Raw genomic sequence first — 20572 nt, forward strand, 5'->3', positions numbered from 1 at the left:
GAGGCAATTCTTTTGCTGATCTTTGAGACCTTAAAAAGTTGAAGTTTTCTGGCTTCTTTCACCCAGAAAAGAAATAATAGGAACTGTGGTAGGAACAGGGATCCCCACTTCACTACCATGGTCCCATTATAAAGTATTCAGGGATTCTGAAGGTCTGGAAATACTCAAAGTAAAAGCTCTGAGGTTACAATAAAAGAGGTGTTAAACCATATGAAAAGACAGGGTGCCTTTAAGCCTCTCCCATGTTAATTAGTGCACCTGTGAAGCCTTGCAACAGTTCTATAGCAGCAATTAATTATTAATAAGTTTGAAAGAGTGCAGCTACTCCCATTGGTTAATGTGTCTGCAGCAGCTGGAAGGGGAATCACAGGTGGGGAGGTGGGCTGGCTGTTAATGGTGGAATCCTTTCACCTGAAGGTAGTCTCTTGGGCTTTTTATTGGTTTCTCTTGGGGCTTTTTAACAGCATATCCCAGCAACAAACTCACTTCTACACACCTAAAAAATAATTACATAGAGTGCATAGCTCTGAAAATGCACCAAAATAAGGCAGGCTTAAGATCTGAAATCACACCTGTTGAAATGCAAACGCTCAGCAGTTTATCTGTGCAAGTAAGCTTTGAAGTAGTACTTGAATTTCGTTCTAGTCTAGTTAGACCAGCATGTAGCTGGGTTTTTTTTTTGCTTGAACTCAACATGTGGTTGGTTTTAGAACTGCAGACAATAAAGCAAGTTATGGATTGTGTGTAAATTAGTGTCCATCCCTGTCTGCATAGATCATTCAGCCTTCTTACAGTATGAGATGCTCATAGGAAACAAGCGTAGGATTTCAGATAGATGACCCCTTTGAGGTGGGAGAAGCATTTAGATAAGTGTTAATGCATTAGTGAAGATAGAACAGATAACAAAATGTATTGATCAGCTGCTGTCAATGGGAAGATAGTGAAGTATGTAGCTGCATATATTAGTATGCTGATAGCTTTTGGCCCCATTAATTTCTATGTTTTATCCATGTTTAGTAATTTTTGAGGAGGGCATCCTGATTTCTCCCTCTATGGGAATTTCAAGTGGGATTTGGGTAGACTTTTAGAGAGCTGTATTCACCTGGGTAAGGCCTGGCTTGTTTTGCATTTGCTTTTGCCATCAGTAATGTTACAAAGTTATTGATAGACTTTCTCAATTCACTAGTCGTTATCTTGCATAAGTTATTTATCTTCAGCAAATATTTGTGTTCAGTCGACCATGCTCAGCCTTGCAGTTTTGCTGAGCACAATGATGCATCTTCAACATTTGACCAGAGATTTGCAGGGGAAAATGTACGTAAAAGCAAAATATTTCACTTACTTTCCATTTACAGCAGAAAAAACTAATTGTTGACTGCATCTTCCTAAGACCTCTTTAGCTTTTAGTGCTCTCACAGGTTATTTTTGGCCCTTCTTAGTCCCTCTGCATCCTTCCAATAGTACCAGCTGGACTATAGACGTGCCTTGCTCTGCACATTTGCCTCTTCTTGACACTGTTTGGAACAGAAGAGCCTTGTGGTTGCAGGAGACATAAACAAGATCAAACACATCTATTTTCTTTGGCTTAAATCATAGGCAGTGTTATCTGGGCTCTGAACCTGGTTTGTATCCAGGTAATAACAGGAGGCAAGATGAAACATTTTTGTTTCCATTCCAGGCCTCTTAGCAGCAAATATTTCTTCTTAGTAGGAATGTTGTCGGTGCTGGTTGGTTTGATTTCCTCTTTCTCTAAGTGGCAGAGTGCTGTGTGGTGTCACATCAGCCCTGTCCCTAGAGGACCTTTCCCTTGGTTAAAATGTGCTTTCTGCCTCTGGATCTCCCTCTGTGTTCCCTTGTGTTAGCAGAGCGTACAGAGTTCTACTATCTCTTCAGCACTGAATTTTCTTAGGGATGTGGAAGCAGCAGATCAAGGTGATGTGCTTTAGTACCAACCAGGCTGAGCTCAACCCTCCCATTTATATAAGTATCACAAGACTCAGTCCGTACTGATATAAATTCTATGCTGCCCACCTGTATGTTCTTGGGTTGTCAGAGTGCTTCAAGAGCAGATGTGGGTGTTGCATGGAGGAAAGGGGCTGGCTGCTCTGGCAGAAGCTGAGCAAGACATCCCACTTGTCCTCCTGGACCCAAGGGGAAGCTGATGGCTGTTATGGCCCCACTAGTCATGGAACTGGACCAGATTAGCCCATAAACAGTTGACAATGGCTGATCTATAGAGACTGTTTGATCATTATTTATATGGGATTTTCTTGGTCTGTTCTGTGATGCAGTTGATTTCTTTGGCTGTAGGAGGAGGGATGCTGCTAAATTAAAAATGCTGCTGCTCTACTGTGAACATCTTTGAACTTGCTAGAAAGGAAGTTTTGGAGAAGAGAATGAGCTCTTTTTGAGCAAGGAAGGGAAATAGGAATCTGTTTTTAGGGGGTTGTGGAATACAGGTCAACATCAGCTTTTGGAAATCATAAAGAAAACCCATAGAATTAAGGAAAAAAACACTCAGTTTTTGCTTCTGTTCAGATTAAGGTGCACTATTCCAGACAGCATGCACGGAACTGAGATTTACTGCAGAGGTTTCAACCTTCTAAAAGGCATCAATATTTGAAAAGCACAAGAAAGTTGGTTTACAAACTGTTCAGTTGTATTAAATAATGTATATGTACTTTGAAGAAAACAAAAAAAATCAATAGCTATCGTAAGTTTAGCTCTGTATGAATATGAAGGAAATGTCAACAATTATTTTCTGTGCTATTTCTTTTGTGCCTATCATGGTTTGGGCTCAATGATTTTTCGGTATCTGCTTTTACGTTGCTTTAAGCTTTTTGCTGAATGTTCTTGGAGGAGCCTACGTTCATTCGTGTTATCCTCAGTAATGAGTTTACAGGGACCTTTAGATACTTATAGGGGAAAATGGCAGCAAAGTGCTGGGTAATGAAATATAATGCCCTCTTTATGCATCAGATATCTCAACTGTTAACTGTGTTGTCCTTACTTGGACTAGGGATGATGGTTTCCTATGACTGTGTGTCAAGGACCAGCTGTATGTAGTGCCCTCACCATATTGGGTGAGTGTCCTAATACAGTCTGTCTCCTTCCTGGCTTCTTTTGGTTGCAGAACAAGTGTTCATGTATTTGGTTTCTGAAATAGGTGAGCTCTGTGTTTCCATTTGTAACCTATATGCTTATCATGGGAATATCTGGTGTATGTCATAGCCACAGATGAGGCTGCTGAGCCTTGATATTGATAGCCTCCCTCCTGCCTTGTGAATATGAACAAACCAGGATGGGGAGTTTCAGCTGCCTCGCTACCCATTAATGCTTCATTTCACCCCATGAAAAATGAAGTTGACATAAACTGGTTTCCAAATGATTTGTAAGTATCGAGTTTAATGACTGAGTTAGAGCTTGGTAAATATTTGCAAATCGGCGTGTGGAATTAGCTTGTGTAATGCATGCAAGCAGTGTAATTTTCAATTTACTTATCAATGTAAACAGTAATTTAAACCTGATCCTAATGCTGGTTTACGTATCTTTACATATTCTGGGAAGTGGTAAGATTGATTTGCATGCATGTCTCTTCAAAATGAGGCCTGTTCACACATACCAGAGGTTGAGGCTTAAGGTCAACCCTGCTGACTGGTGGCATCTTGGGTGTGGGGATAATGCATCACTGTATTGCTTGGAAGCAGCAGGATTGAGGGGCTGCAGCCTTTGGGTTGTGCTGTGCATTAAATCTGGGTTCTCCTCCTGCTCCGCTTTGATCTACGTATGCTGACTGTTTGTACTCGATCCATGCAGGGAACAGTTTACAATTGAATACATAGGAAAGACAAGGAGCTCTTCTGGTTTGCATGCATAGTGCCTTACATAATTCACAGCGGTATTGCTTGGAGTCTTTAGGCATTACTGTCATACAAATAACATTAACCATTTTATTTTAATGCTTTGTTTTGCTATGCAGAGCCCTGTTCTTTCAGAAATACTCTATCAGATTTCTGCATCCCAGTGGAAAAAGACTTGACACGTTATTCCAAATATTTCTCCATTATATACCATGTGCTTTTTCTCAGAGAACAGAAAGAAATCTTTCACAGAGCAAATCTTTTTGTCGAAATCTTTTTGTCGCTTTCTGCTTTTCTCCGTTATTGTTTAGCAGATCACAATCTTATGCATAATGTATATATAACTGAAATATTCAAGGTAGTTAACATTTACCATTGTTGCCAAGGGAAGTATTTCTCCTCCAAAGATACAACTTTAATATAAAAGAGTAATAGCCGATATTACAGTGTTCAGATACAAAAACTGATAATGGAGCCCTGTTGATATTTAATATCAGCTGGATTCAGTGAATCTCGTGTTACGATGCAGTTTGAAGCTTGGATTTGTGGTTCTGTGATGAATAGCTAGAATAATTACAGCCTTATAAAATATGGTGCCTGTATGAATGACTGTATTTCATGGGATTACACTTTTGATAGACTGCTTTGCAATTTTAATGAGATGGAGGAAAGTTTGCACTTGGAGAAAATGGCTTAAATTTAACTTAACCTAGCAGAGAAGTTGAGTTTATCCAGAAGAACAGAAGGGCTTTTTGCATAGCTGCTTAAATCAACATTCATTCTCTGTGTCTTGGTTGAGCTTCTCATGGGGAAGTGAGAGCGTTACTTCCATCCAAATCTGTTATTGCTGGGTATTGCACTTTGAAGGTCGAGCATAACATGGAGATGTGTTACACAAAAAAAAGCCAGAGAATGGTGGAAAGAACCTTCCTTTTGTCTTGTGGTTAACATGAGAGCTGCTTTAGAACAACAAGGCAGGGGAGCATGGAGCCATCCTTCTGCCTTTAAAGAAAGGAGAGCTGGGGGATGACAGCCCATCTAAGGACCCACTGCTGTGGGAAGGTCTGCACTTGTAGGCAGACATCAGTGCAACATCTGTGAAGCACAGCAAGGTAGGAAAGGGAAAAGGAGCTGGCACCATGGGAACAAGCAGCTGTTCCTTTTTGTGCTCCCTTTGCACAAGTGAGCAGAGCATTGGTCGCTGGTGAAGGAAATGGATCTGAGAGCAGTGGGGCAGTGGCAGGAGGTGGCTTGCAGGTTGCCAGCCAGCACGGTATTGAAGGCTGAAGCTCTTGCCACAGGCTTTGCAGCAGTTTTCTGAGAGCACCCTGGAAATGTGCTCTGCCACGTGCTTTCCTGCTTGTCTCATCCAAGAAAATCTCTTTCTGTGAGCCGTGTTTTTTTTCCCCCTTTCAAAGCAGCCAAAGATGTTTCCCTTTCTGCTATTTCATCAAAGCTAGGAGAGGTCGTTTGTCCTCATCTTCAGACGTGCAACTGTTCCTTGATCTTCAAATTCTTCCCCTCCAGTTGCTGCATACAAAGGTGTACAAGGGAGATTCTCAGCACAGCGTTCAGAGCAGAGCAGCGGGTTGCTCCCTGTTGCTGTTTGATCATCAAGTCTCCATCTATTTCCCCATAGCACTGGGGCAACAAGTGGTTGAGTCTTTGTAGCTTGAACACCTTCTGCCCACGGACTCTGTGCTTACTTAGAGCTTTGAAATGCCTCTCTGCAAACCCACAGTCAGTTCCATGTCCAGCCTTGAAATCAAACTGCAAATGGTCCAGCATCCTCCAAAGCAGCCTCTGCTGAGACCTTGGGAGTGTGCGCTCATGCTGTCATTGTCACTGCTGAGATTCACATCCAGGATCAATTAAAACCATCACATTGCTTTGGAGCCAAGGCAGAAAGCTCAAGATTCTTAAGCAGTATGACTTAATTCTAAGTCTTATCTCAGAAGTCTTTGCAGATCTCCCTAGCTCTTAAATGAAGCTCCTGACGCTTAAATTTCTGCTGTGTTTTGCAAATCTGAAGTGGCTTCTAAGCTACATAGGTTGGCTTGAAAAGAGTTCTGCATTTTTTTTTCCTATGAGGATCTATACCAGTGTCTGCAGGTACAGATGGTTGTTTACCAGGAGGCATAGGGTCGTGTGCTGTGTCCAGCTGGTGCTGGCTGCAAGATGTGCTCTGAATTTATGTGATGGAGTAGCAGATACACAACATAAATCCATATATATGCGTGTGTGTGTATATATATATATATATATATATATATATATATATATACACATATATATATATATATGGAAAAAATTCAGTGATAACAGCAGAGGATGAGCTTGTACCTTGGAATCTCATCACTTTTCCTGTTGGGAAAGCCAGGCATCTGGTTTTGCTGAAGCACGTTTTGTCTGCGTGGTGCTGAAGGAGGCGACAGATCCTTTAATCAAAGGGGTGGCTGCTCATTTCTCCCTCCAGTAGAAGTTCTGAGGATTCTTCAGCTCTTATTAAGAGGGAAAACCTTGAAGTTTCTCCCACTGTTAATTGTATGGGCAAGAGGGGACTAAGAAATGAACTATCCAAGATTTGTCAATTTTAAAATGCTATTAAGCTGCTCCAGTTTAATTTTGGTTAAGAGCCGTTTCATCATTAATGCAGAGAGGAAGTCATCTCTAATGACCCTTGGGACATGCCAAAGTGCTTTAAGATCAGTTTGGGCAGTCAGAGATGTGTGAGTAATAACACGTCTGCTCTGTGAAGGGTCTTTGCCCATCCTTGGCAAGGGGAGCTGGCAGGGTGGGCTCTGCTGTGTTGCTTTCTGATCCCATCCAGTGCCTTCCAGAGCCCCTTCCATTTAATCCTTTCCTTCTAATTGCTTGTTGCTCCTCTGATTACATTTTGCACAGAAACCCCAAAAGTTAAAGCACCAGAAGATGCTGTATGACATAATCAATACAGTAACTTTTGAAGCTTGCCAAGACTTTGGATTTTATTTTATTTTTTAAAGTGTCTTGCTATCTGTCAGCATGTGCTAATTGAGCCTACATGCCCATATGGCATCTGCTCCCTGGAGTAAAATGTTTGAATAGTCCTATAGGCTACAGCAAATAGTGGTTGATCTATAGAGCAGCGTTTGCTTGTGGGTATTGTGTTCTAGTAGAAGAGCAACCTCAGATCAGTATCCACAAAGCACCTGAGTTCAACCAGAGTTGTGCTTTTGGTGTCAGTGCTGGAGTGTAGGGGAGCCCTGGGTGCTGATATTGGATGTGTGTGGTGCTGCACAAACCTGGATTCATAGAATCATTAAGGATTCCCAGGTCCAACCCATCCCATGGGTGCAGTGATGGAGGGGTTGTTGTTTGGAAGGCTTTGGTTCTAGGGGTGCAACATGACAGCAGGTAAAATGCAAATGGATGCCTCATGGAAATATGGCAGCTCTGTTAAATATAAGGAGTAATAGTGGGACCTCAACCTTTGTCCCTGAGTGATGGGAATGCTTCTCTAGCAGCATGGGACCAGATGCATCTGCTTCAGTTGACTTGAGAAGATTGGGATTTCACCTTCACGGCTGTCTGTGTGTATGCACACTGCTTGAGTTTCACTGCAACCCTTGGATTGGAGTGCAGGTGCTTTCTGGGTCCTGTGCTGGCTGTCTGCGGGGGGATGAGTTTCACCCTTGGAATTAATGAAGCATCTGTCACTGTGGGTAGGGTAGCTGCTCTCTCACATTCACAGATGGATAAACAGAAGGAGAATGGGCTGCCTCAAGCCACGCACTGAGAGGGAGCATTAAAAATAAAATAAAATAAGTCTTTTGCTTTCTTAAGGAAACAAGATGCACACGATGTGTGGAACTGGAGCACTTCTGAACCTGGGGACCAGATTGAGGTAGCACAAGAAGCCTGACAGGTTCTAAAATCCTACAAATTCATGGAAACAGGTGGTGCAGGGCAGAAGGGTGGCACAAGGCAGGTGCTCAGCCTGCCTTTAGGAATCAGTTGTGTGGACATGAAGCTGCTCAGCATGTCCAGGCTGTTGGTGCAGCGCACTTTGTGTTGCCCTACACAAGTTATTCACTCCCCCCCATGCCCATCTGAGTAACAGAGGGGTTTGCTAAAGCCCTTTGGCTCCTTCCCCAGCCTGCTTTCTTTTGCAGATATAAGGAGTCTCATCTCTGATTGCGTGCTTTTGATATGGTTTAATTCATACACATTCTCCCCAGAAGTCGATCTGATTTTGAGCATCTCCTGCCTCCCTACCCAGAACACCAGCTTGTTGTGCACCCAGCAAAGCATCACCCAGCCAGGACACCATTGTGGGGTTAATTGAATCAGCAAGGACCTGTGCTGTGTCTGCAGGGGGTAAAGCATGCAGCACGCTGCATGATTGTTTTCCAACCACATAATGAGTAGGATTGTTTAAGGCTGTCAATTAAAGCCTTCCACAGGGCAATCTGGAGCAGCCTTGGATGCACGGTTGCCCATCTCTGTGCAGGCAGGAGGTGCTGGTGCTGGCTGCAGGGAGTCTCCCAGCTGGCAGTGACTGTGAACCATGCGCTGCTGTTTGCAATGCTGTCTTGTCCCTGCTGGAAGCCAAGTTGAGTTTTGTTTCTGAAATCAGTCTTTTGCATTTCTGGACTGCTATGGCTTTCACTGGGGTAAATCACCAAGGCAGGGAGGCTCTGGTGTCAAAGTGAGATGTGAATGATGGGACCGAGGGGAAAACTGGACTGATGGATCCTTTGTGCAGGGAGAGCTGTGATCCTGCAGAGGCTGCAAGCGTGAGAGCTGCCACTGCAGTCAGAAAGTGATTCTCATTTGAGTTGACATTTACTGCCTTAGGCTTGTTGTGTGTATCCTTGAGTGCAAAACAGAGGGACTGAACGCTGCTTATCTCTTCTGTAGCATTTGCTGTACCTTGAGAGGGCATTTCCAGATGTGGCACAGCCGCACTTTGTGGCATCCAGGCAACTGAAGTTCAGAGATGATGGGAAAAGAAATAAGCCCAATCCCTGGAAACTTTGCTTTCCGTTCTGAAGTTTATTTAGGGAAAAGAAAACGAACAGGACCAGATGTGTGTGGGTGCAGGGAGGAGATGCTGTAGGACTACAGAACTGATGGCAAACAGAGAGTGGGCCTGATCAGATTAACTTGGATACCTCTGCGTGCACGTGGGTGTCTGCTTGCACATAGAGCTTCTCAGTACTGCTTTGGAAATATCCTGGGATCTCGGATAGGAGCATCCTCAACTGCCTTTAATGTGTTGCAGAAAGTTCAACAGGCTCCAATCAAATGCAGTGAGTTTCAGCTAGGGCATGTCTGGGTTACACAAGAGGCTGAAAGCCAGGAATTGCAGCAGAGGAGCTGCTCCATGTGGGTGTCACTTGGTAGACAGGTGGAGTGAGTGTGCTAAACTGGGTGCTAACGTGGAACCGAGGCCTCAGCCGGGCTATAAATTACCACCCTGCAAAGCGGTTTCAGATTGTACTGTGTTCTCACTTGCAGTGTGTTTGCTGGGACCTGGAGGTGTGATGCTTGGGATTCCTTGTGCTGTTCTCTGCTTCTTTTCCAGGGTTTGGAGAGGGGTATTTCTTTGTCTCCTGTGCACACGTAGGCTGCACATCTCACAAGGTAACACCCCAGAGAGACATTTCCTTAGGAAAAGCTGCTGGTTGCAGCACGTTTGTCTTTCAGGCACACAGCTTTTTGGGGAAGCACATTGTTTATGGCTTGGAAACTTTATTCTACATGGAATTTACAGCCCTGTGTGGGAGGCTGGCAAACAGAGCACTGCAGTTAGGGGATTCCCAGGACTGTAGAAGAGCTGGGTACCCTGTTCTGCTCTGCTGATTTCCCATATCCCATAGAAGCATTCTATGCATCAAACTATCTAATTAGACACTGAGTTCCTCTGTTTAATGTATTGCATTTAGTTGGCTTACAAAGGTGGGTCCTGCAGCTTTAGGAAAGGAACATTCTATTGGGTAGGAGTGATTTCAGCTCCATGCTTCTGTATCCCATCAGGTGGAGGAGAACTTGAATTCAGATCTCCTATCATTTCACATTGCTTCTCTGACCACCAAGAGGTGGCTTTGTTGTTTGTGTTTTCTGCTGAGCCTTTTATAAGGTCTTCTTTCTGTAGCACTGCAGAGGAAAACAAGTTCCAATCCACGACTTGATGCAGCTGTTGTTTTTTTCCCAGCCAGCCCATAGGGAAGTCATTCAGCACCCCAAAGATCTGACCTGATGTCCTCACTGCTGGAAAGGCAGACGATCAGTTTAAGTGACAGCTTTGTTTTGTATTTTAGCATCTCTCCAAGGATGACTGACTATCCTTGAGAGGAAAAACGTTGCCTTATTTGAAGCCTTCTTGTGTGTGGATGCAGGTAGGGGAAAGATGCCTTTGGAGTGAGCTCAGATATCATGCCCTTGGTAGGGAAAATAGTTGTTCCAGTCAGTAATCGTACATGCTGTTTTCTCTAGTTGGTGCATTAGGATACTTTAAATATTTTAAGCAGTAAGACAATTTGTTTTCAAGGAGTCTTGCTATTTGTTTTGGAATGCTCTACTGTGCTCGGGAGCAACCGCATTTGCAGTTGGACTGAAAGTCTCAGAATGGCAATAGTAACAATAAATGGTCGTGGACAGACCAGGAAAAGCAGCCACTTAATGCATCTTTTCTAACATAGCTTATTCTGGAACAATGAGTCTTGCCACAGCACTAGAGCAGTCCCATCTAGACCTTTTAGTCGTGTCCCATCTTTAATTATAGAGTATTAGAACAGCTTGTGTTGGATCTAAAGATCATCTAGTTCCCAGCTGCATTAAGACAAGCATTTTGAATGATAGGGGCACCGAAAATGTGAGGCTCAGTGATTTGTTGCTTTCTCTGCTGGCTGCTGAGTGTTATCAGTGCTGTGTGGGTCCCTTTCAATGCAAGCTGAAACTGTATAGCCTAGTACTGAGAGGTGCAGGCAGGATTTGGGTATCTGGTGTACACCATCTGCTTATGGGCACGTTCCCATCCGGTTTGTTTCTAGTTTTGACAAGATTTGTTTCTGGATGTGAGCAAGCAGATCTATTGGGACCGTTTTTCATTTCTTACAGTCTTTCTCCAAATGCTCCTTGTAGCCTTTAGGGGTAGAAGCTGCCAATGAACAAGCAGGAGAAATTTTATTTGAGGGCTTATAAAAATGAGTGAAGTTATGGAATCAGTAGAAGTGATGAACCTTGCCTTACCATGCCATACCTTTATGGTGTTTATTAAGAAAAATCATTAACAATTAACCTTTGTACCAGGAATCTGACTCAGTTACCACTGAAACCAGCAGATTTTCTTGCTGAGTTTAATAGAGGTTGGGTTAGGATCCAAATAGATAGGTTAAGCTTAGGAATTCAGTATATGTAGGTAGAACAGATGGAGCTGGGGAGCCAGAGGTTTTAAAGCATATCAGTACATAAATGCAAGCATTAATAACATTTATGTGTTGAATTCCTTTTCCTAAAGGTCAGCGAGTTTGAAAAAACCTTAAGAAATATGGCAAGATCTTTGTTTAGTAATGTGCTGTTAGCTTGTACCCCTGCTTGGAGTAACAGAGCATGTAGTCCTTGGGGCCAGAGAAGGAGAACACGTCCAACAGACCGTGGACAGAACCAACATCTGCATCCAACACAAAATCAGTAGCCAGTTTTAATGAACAGCAACAGAATGGAGTTTTTCACTTTGCTTGTGACATTCCTGGAGAGGTGAGGGTCCCCACTGTGATGGACCCTTCTGAAGGCAATAGGAAATACAGTGGCTCAGCTCTGGAGCTTGGACTGGATGGTGCAGATAGAAGCAGCAGAGGATTTTGTGCCTAATTGTGGCTCAAATTAATCACTCATCTAAGATTAGAATGGAGTTCAGAGTTGAGCTCTAAAAACTCACAGGGAAGAAACTGGGAACAAACAATTTCCCTTTCCTTCCGAGATTCACATTGTCACCTTCATCCACCGTGTGCTCTCCAGCTGCTGTGACAGGTTTATTTTACAGCAAGCATCCTTCAAATCCCAGTGCACAGAAAACCAACTTGTGAGGCAGCAGCAGATGCCTCGATGTTACGAGCATCTGCTGAAGGCAGAGTGGGGAAGAAGAGTTGGGTAGACCATGTGTGATGTGGGTGCTCCCAGGCTTAGCCAGCCCTGCTGAGCATATGGAGAACTCGAATAGCTTTTCTTTAGCACTCAGCAGAGTTCACGTTTGTCCAGATAAATGCAATGATTCTCCATTTAAAAACAGAATATATTCCCCCCCCATATTAACAGGTCTAGATGGAAGAACAGTGTGCAGATTTGAAGTCGATTTTCATTAGTGGGAAGAAAAATAAACCAGAAAGGCTTGGCATTGTGTGCTATGGGAATAGGATGGGAATCTGTTTTGGAAGCATGATAGGAAATCTCAAAGTAAAGGTGCCAGATTTCCGAAGTATCTTGATTTCTAGGTCTCATGTAAGGGCTAGAAGTTCATAAATCTGGGGGCTTGTGCCTGTTTCTCCTTTGAGTTTCCCCCTGGCTTCTCTCTTATCCTAAAATCCCTGCTTAGGGACTGGCAAATATTTGCTCAAGACATCTGGGAGGAGACTTGCCTCTAAACATATTACTTTTCTATGCTGCTCTGTGTTTTTTTTAAGCTATTTGACTGTATATTTGAGTTTGGAAAGTCTGCTGTATAACCCAAAGTGATGAAGACAAAAACATCCAAAGTAGAAAGTGGAAGCAAGTTGGTGAGATTGGTCTCTCAAATGATGCCTGAAGTCAGGAAGATATGAATCAGAGCAGAACAGCGTGAGTGCAGAGATGTAACATGCGCCTCTTTGTGTTCTGTGTGCAGCTTTGGAAGAGGCACGCAGCTGCCTTGGATCCAGTTTGATTTCTATTTTCATGTCAATCAGATTGTTTTGAGATTGCTTAACGCTCTCTTCTTACATTATGACAAAAAATGATTCAAATCATGGACATTGAGATGTATGATTTTGAAGCATCAAAACCAGTCATTTTTCATTTTGGTTTCATTCAGACCCCCAACCCATTGGGGGAAACCTGAAATCAACATCACCTTTATCAACTGAATTCAGTTCCTTGGTTTGGTTGTTGGTTCTCACTTCCCTACACCTGCTGCACCCAAAAGGAATGAAGGTAAGTTTTGCTCCATGAAAAGAAGAAAAACCCATCCTTCCCCTATGGAGGAGCATTGAGACCCTCACAGCATTCCCACCTAATTGGAGTTGTCACTTCAGCCTTGTGCTGTGCTTAGGGCAGAACTCACTTCTGTGCGTGCTGCAGACATCTGAGGGTTGACCCACGCTGGGCACCAAACCCCTATCTCAGTTACCTGCTAATTGGCAATGCCATTAGTATTCTGGGCAGAGAAGAAATGAAATGTCACAGGGAACGGCCCTGGGGATGAGTGCCTGCAGCACAGGCGTGTGGGGAGAAGCGGCTGCATCGCCTCCGTATCTCTGCTGTGAGTACAGGAGGCTGATTTCTTTGTGCTCTGCTCTACAGCTGTCAGTCTGGGATGCAGCAGCAACACCAGATTCACTAATTTGACAAGACAGCGCAGACTGAAAGCCAATGCTCTGGAATGGCACCAGCTCGAAGTCAATTTTTGTTTTCCAGTGGAACTAACAAATAGAGTCCTTGGCTTCCCCAAGACGCACAAAGCATTTTATTGGGAAACCTTCTCTGCTTTTTTCTCTGCTTCCCTGCTCTTATTTAAAAGACCAAAAGACCGAAAACATTCAAAAATATTTCTCTTTTTTTGTTTCAGGGGGGAAGGAGGAGGAGGTGTTGTATAGGGAGATCGACAGCAGTTGCTACGTAGGGATTTGTGCTGATACCTTGAGAACTGCAGTGTGTGGGGTCCAAAATGCAGCTGTGTCTGTGGCTGGCAGGCTGTTTGCTTGCTAGGTTGGTGTTGTGGGGGGCCATGCCTTTCCCCAGAGCCACAGGGGGGCTTTTCAAGTTCCACTGAAGCTCCCAGCAAGGGCTGGTGAGCTTCTGTTCATACTTTGTATGTCAATGTGGAGATCATGACTTCCATTGGTGTTCTGAATCCAGCATCCTTTGTTGTCCATCTCTATGGCCAAGCTGGGAGCTGCCTCAGAGTCTGCTTTTCTTTGGTTCATCTTGTTTTGTTTCAATCTTTTAGTTGTTGGTTTTTGGGCTTTTGGGGTCTTTTTAGAGGAAGACATTAAGGGTGTTTGTTCATTGTGTGGGAAGAAGACCTGGGGTTTGATGCATCTTCCTGAGTTAAAACTGCCAACGTTGATCATACATCCACTTCATGTGGCTTCTTCAAATCTCTGTTCCCTGTGTAGATCAGTAATGCATTTGTGTTGGATTAATTTTACCTTGACAGAGCAACAGCCTTCTGAAGCATTTCCTTCTTCGCTCAAACCCTTGGGACATCATTTTTGCCTTTTTGACTTTGTTACTGAAAGTTTATCTTTATGCTCCAGCCAGCGCACATCTGACTGCTTCACGCTGTGCTCTTCAGAGGTAAAACATGCCCAAAAAACATACCAGAGGGATTCCAGCAATGTTGGTAGTGCTGTCAGGTTCACTTCTGTCACCTACCTGCCTTCGCCCACGGGAACGCCGCGGTAAGCAGCAGAAACGATCGATTAATACACAGTATGGAAAATAGGCAGCTGTTAACGTGTCATCTAAATTTAACTCCAAGGGCCATGTTTACTTTTGATATGCTGGTGTCAGTAGCCTCGTGTAAATTTGGAATCAATTCTTCTGGTTCCAGACCTGTTTTAGATCTATCTGAATTCAGAGTGTTTTGAGCATCTGCACGTGTAACAAATTAAATGACAGGCAATGTGCTCCTTTGTTGGCCAGTGGGTGGCTGTTACTGCTCATAGTGAAGAGAGCTGAGCTGGAAACAGGCTTTGAGGTTCTATGGGAAATCTCATTTTCTGTTGGGCTGAACTGCTGTGGCTGTCTGCTCCTTTTACATGGCCGTGTCTTCTCCTTTTACAGTGTGTACATGCATGGATATGATGGAAAGCAGAGGTGAGAGATGCTTAAATCACAGCTGCAGAGCATCCCAGGCACTACAGGTATAGCTGAGATGGTTGTCTTTAGTTTTGAGCTCTGTGATATGAAAGCTTGCTGTGCTCTGGAACAGGAGCTCTCAATACTTCTTCAGTCTCACTGGGTCTTGGAAGAAGCGAGCATTAACATTCACAGAGCTGCTGCAGTGGCATGGGAAGAATAACATCACCTCTTGCCTTCTGCAGAGTCCCGAAACAAGAGGATTCTTTAAGGGTCAGCAAAACCAGTCCCAACATGGAAGAGCTCTGGAAATTAATTCATCCCTGCGTCTGAGCTGTCTGACAGCGATCCTTTCGCTGTGTAACCTGTTCTGTGCTTTCAGACTTTCTAGGTGCGACACCGCTGTGACCCGATTGCAAACGAGCAGCGTTTATGGCAGCGCTGCTGGAGTCTCAACAGGAGTGTGGGACAACCTCTGCCTTGAAGGCTGTGTTCAGGCAACCTGAATTCATCCTCATCTTTTCCAAGTGCCAACTTGGAAGAGCCTTGAAAAATCAGGTGGGGCTCAAAGCAAGTACCAGGCAGAGCTGCCTAGCATTGGCTAATAGGAGATAACACCCTTGGCTTTTAGTTATCTTTACTTGCATGCATGTATGAGGGAGAGGGAAGGTGAAGGAAGATGTTTAAGACTCTTCTGGGAGAGTTTTCACTCAATTACAGCTGTGGATGTCAAACCTGATTGGACACTGGGCAGCTGACGTGCTTTCTGCCATGTCTTAGCACGCAGCATCTTTGGATTAGCTTATCTATTTGTTTTTTTTCTAATTTATATGGTTTTTTTTTGTGCCAAGCTCCATTGTTGGAGCTCATATTTATGGGTTGTGCTAACTTCCAGTCCTGACTTCCACTATTTGTATGATAAAGCTGTCTTTTTCAGTTGTGTGGTGCTACTTCAGTTACAATGGTAGTAGTAACTGGCCTTCTGCTGCAGCTCCTGGAATAAACGTAGCTCCTTTCATCCTCTGTTTCCCCTCTGAGCGACTTTCTGAGCACTAATTTCTTTCCAGGGAGGCAAGTTTTCTTTTTTTTTGCACCACCTTCTTAACCTCCTGACCTGCCTCACAAACGCGGGTGCTGTGCAGCTGTGATAATGAAATGGAGCAGAGGTCCAGAAGAACTGAGCTTTTACAACCATGTGCTCAAAGCTACCCAAGAAAGAAGACTGTGCGACTTGGATGAAAAGCCTTGGCAAGGGGCCTTGAAGAGGCCACTACAGAGAGAACCTGAAAGCTACCGTTCTGAAAGGTACTCAGAGCTCAGAAGAGAGCCAGCATGCAACACGCCCATCTTGGGCCTTTCTATGGCTTTTTGTGCTCATCCAGGTGAACTGGAGAACCTGGCTGACCTCAGGAGCTGTGGAGGGCAGGAGCTGCAGGTAGAGGTGCAATAATGAGCCTTGCCCTATTGTCACATCCTTCTCATCAGCAGCAGGTGGCTTGTGCTCATGGGGCCGTTGACTGAGGATCAGGTGTTAACAGAGCAAAGGTGAAGATGTGGCTGTAAATGTGAAGGACTTTTTTTCCCTTCATCCAAAGCCGTGCCGTGAGCGTGAAGCGTTTTGATGCATATAGAGGCTGAAAGTTGGATCAGATGCAGAATTGTGCTGCAGAGTTAGCAAAGATGCTTTGACCACTTGCCTTCTGTGCAACAAAATGCAAGTTTTACTTGAACCTGTGTTAAGATGGTATTTCAGATCTGAACGAGACCAACAGTGCCCTCTATCCCAGTTAATACTGAATTAGTAAAGCTTAGTTATCTTGTAGTTATTGTCTGCTCCTGTTCACTACAACAGCATTGTCTCCAGAAAGCAGCCATTAATGAGGCGGAAAGAGCAAGATGAGATGTTTTTCATCATACCAGTTCACCTTGACTTGGTTTTGCTTTGTGAGTTTAGGTGGAAACAGCTGTTAACCATTAATTTTATACTTAGTGTTTGTGCACTCCATTTGTTTTGTGCAGCCAGTTGCAGTTTAGCCCAGGTTTTATTTTACTTCTTGCTGATGTGTTCATCGAAGCTCAAGTCTGACCTTTAGAAATTTTATTAGGTTGTCATGTCACTGCAGAAACAGCCATCGAAGGAGGAGGCCTTTGGAGGAAATGCTGAGATCAGTCCCAAGCACTTGACCAAGCCACTGACCAAGGACAGTGTCAGCAGAAGGTAATATTTTATGAAAATACTTCTTATGACCTCTGAAATGGCCATTATATTTCGTGGCAGAATTGCCACTAAAATGACTTTTTAAGTCTGAGAGCCAACATACCTCCCCAGTGATGTGATGTATTTTGGATATAAATAGACTCAATGAGCTCTTAAATGAATAAGGCTGATGATTCTTATAGGTGCTTTGCAGTTCCCCTGGATGTGAGGGGCTCGAGGGCATCGATTCACATTTGGTTCCTTTTTGATTTACAGGGGCAAGAGGTTTCTGTTCTAGTTTCATTCTTGTTATAACAGTTGATATTACGCCCTTTACAAGACTGCAGGATGACTGGCAGTAGACATAACTGCAGGGAAGCATCTGTGTCTTAGAGTTTGTCATGGGTTTTAAAGATGTTCCGAGTGCCACAAACTTGAGTCCAGCAACTCAATTCATTGAGGTAAGGTTCTTTTCTTGGGTGTCTTCAGGAAGAAGCGGGTTAGGAGCCAATAAAAGGTATCAAAGATGTGTGGATACTGCTCAGTGTCCTTAAAATCCCCCTGTAACTGATGTGTTAGTACCACCAGCAGTCAACTTGTAAGGGGTATTTCAAAGACTAGTTCTAGTTTGCCATAGGTCATAGACATAGGTCTTACCCTATGTTTCATTATATTAAACTGCTGGATTATAATCTGGTCTATCTACAAAGCAGCAGGTGCACTTGGTATGTTGTTATATAGAACACTGAGGGTTTTCTGGGAGGAAGAGCTAGAGGATTGCTAGGTAAAAAAGCTGCATTTAGTAAAGCCAGTACTTGGTTAAATGTATGACTCAACAAAATGAAATTGCTCTGGATTTACATTGTGGAAATAGTGCAGATTGGACCATTATCAGCTCTTCCTTATGGACGTGCTGCTTGGGGAAAATTACATAGGTGCATTTACGTGATAGAGCTGGCGGACATTAAGTTGGAACTGAAGCAACTCAAATTCAGCCTACAGGTAGAAATGATTATTTACTGCTTATTGCTCTTTCAAATGGAAAAGCATCCGCAGGGTTTTTTTTTTTTTTTTGCAGTGGTCTTTTTAAATTCATCAGCAGGTTTAAGAAAATAAGAAGTTTTGTGTTTGTTTTTTTTACCTGCTCCTCAGCATGTTACTGTGTGGTGGAACTCATTGCCACAGGGCGTGTTGGAGGACAAAGTTACCTGTGAGTTCAGAGGGAAAAATAAGAGATATTCACAAAGCACACTAGAAGGTCAAAGCGAGTTCTTCTGACTTGGAAAATCAGCAAGTCGATGGTTCTTTAGAAAGTGGGAAGGAGAAAGGAAGGATCATTAGCTTTCAATTGGACAGTTGGTCATTGGACAAGGCCAGTCCAGCATTTAATGATAAGTAGAAGGTTTGGAATGAGCAAAACTCAGGTTTGCACAATGTTACTTTTTTTTTTTTTCAGGTAAGGGGAAAGTTAAAAGGAAATAACTTCTTTTTTTCCTTCTCAGTAACATTATCTGAATGAGAATTTCTTGGCTTTGTGGAAGTCGGTGTTTAGTTTCAGCTGCATGAAATGTGGTGCTACCACGGAACTGAAATGGTCTCATTTGGGGAATAGAGGTGACTCATCTTCAATCTTCCTGCAAAAACTTTCAGTGTAAACTTCTTCCTTTTTTTTTTTAATATCCTTGAGTTTTGGGTGAGCTGGTTGGTGATAAAGGGGGTGGGTTTCTTTTTTTGTGCTTTTGAGGGTTTCTTGAGAAGGCACAGCGACTGATAACTCTCCAAATGATAGTCTTCCCTCAACCTGGGTATGAGAGCAGAGTCAGAAGATGAGCAGCGCTGTAAGACGCCCTCATAAAAATGTGAGCTGAAATGGAGATGGGATTCATTTATTCTGGTGCAAATCACAGGATGAATCCTTCAGGATTCAGAGTTCCAGCCATTATTCCTTCATAGAACCATCAGCTTTTCACTGTTGCTGACCAAATTATTTCTTTCTATGCTTAGCAATGTTGTTAGCAGAGAATCTGTGTCCTTGGAAGCCAACAGCAAAAAGGTTGTTTTGTAGAGTTTCTTGGTGATATCATTCTATACTTGCCTCTTTGCCTATGCAATTCAATTGTCTGTTAAGGAAACAAGCAGGTCCTGAAGTATGAAGTGGTTCCTTTCGTAATGATTTTAATGTTTCATAATTAGAAATGGAAGGGGTATGGAAGGCCTGTTTTAAAGCGACTTTCCTGCAAAAGGTTTACATTAAAAATTAAGGTGCTTCACTATGCCAATTTCTTGCTCTTTCTGTCCCTGACTAAATACAGTGTGAATGGTGAGATTAAAGCATTGGGATCATCAGAATTGCCTTCATTTATTCAGCTTCTATGAGGGCTGATTTAACTTAATAACTCTCATGCAGCCAACTTGGATAACACGATAAATATGTGCTTTACTGAACCACTGTTATTTCAGATCATTTATTTTCATTAACCCATCACTCACTTTTATATTTCACCTCCTACCAGTGTTGCCCTGGAAATGAATTCCCATTTTTCAGATTGCGTGCTGCTATTGGAACCATCAGCAAATCCTCTATACCAGGTAGGGCAGGGTGGGCTCCTCTCCTTTTGCTTTTCATTATTCCATCCCTCTTTTCATTCCTGCATCCCCACACCACTTTTTAGTTCTCTTATAAATAATGGAAATGGAAAAATCAGTGAGAATTGCAGAATACCTTTGCCTTTCCCAGGAAAGCTTCTCAGTGCTGTGTAGGATGGGACCGGTCTTATCTTAGATATAGATAGAATAGTCGAATAAATGTTTTAACCAAGATTTTTGCAGAAGTGATGGATATTCTGAAGCTATCTCTAAGTGCTCTTCGTATGTTGGCTGATAAGTTTTGTGTTCTGCTTCTTCCTCCAGATGCCATCATCTGTGACACAGAATCCCTGAAGATTAAGAGAAGCTCATCCTTGTAGTTTGTTCCATTCACTTGAGCCTATTTGTTTTGTTCTTTAATGAGCATTGGTCTTTTCTTTGTGCTTCTCTGCGTCTTTTCCTCTGATGTTTGTTGCAGGTGAATTTTGCAGATGATCTGGAGGCAGCAACGTACCTCGAACTGGGTTGTTTTAAAGCTCTTGGGCGCTTTTAAATTCTTCTATAATCATTGGAAGTGAAGGTACTTAACACTTCTGGAAGCCAGGGGACTGTGTTGCAACCTGGTTTAGGAACTTTCTTCTGTGTGGTGACTAATTAGATTTCTTTAAGACGACTTCAAGTGGCAGGTGACCTTCTGAAGGTCAAATCAATTGAGTGGTAAATAAAACAGGCTGGTAGATTCTTTGAGAGGTGCACCGCTCTTCATAGGATGGAACTTGTTATCCTGGAGGCAATTGAACAAATTGAAAATAAATTGAGGGTAGAGAAATTGACAGGGGCAAAATGAAGCTTTCTGTTGAATCTATGGAACAAGTTCTGTGGGCATGTC

The 20572-nt window shown here is 43.2% G+C and overlaps 1 long non-coding RNA gene across 2 annotated transcripts in view; it reads left to right on the forward strand.

Moving 5' to 3' along the window:
• The first annotated feature begins 9832 nt into the window (after nt 1–9832).
• LOC107323706 (uncharacterized) overlaps nt 9833–20572 on the forward strand; it is a 152709-nt gene continuing 141969 nt past the window's right edge. For both annotated transcript variants that reach the window (XR_014932200.1, XR_014932199.1), the window contains exons 1-2: nt 9833–19686; nt 20008–20263. This is a non-coding gene — a long non-coding RNA (uncharacterized LOC107323706). The remainder of the gene's footprint in view (nt 19687–20007; nt 20264–20572) is intronic.

This window comes from Coturnix japonica, chromosome 10 (genome assembly GCF_054131305.1).
Source record: "Coturnix japonica strain WE chromosome 10, WE-NBRP24, whole genome shotgun sequence".
Taxonomy (NCBI): domain Eukaryota; kingdom Metazoa; phylum Chordata; class Aves; order Galliformes; family Phasianidae; genus Coturnix; species Coturnix japonica.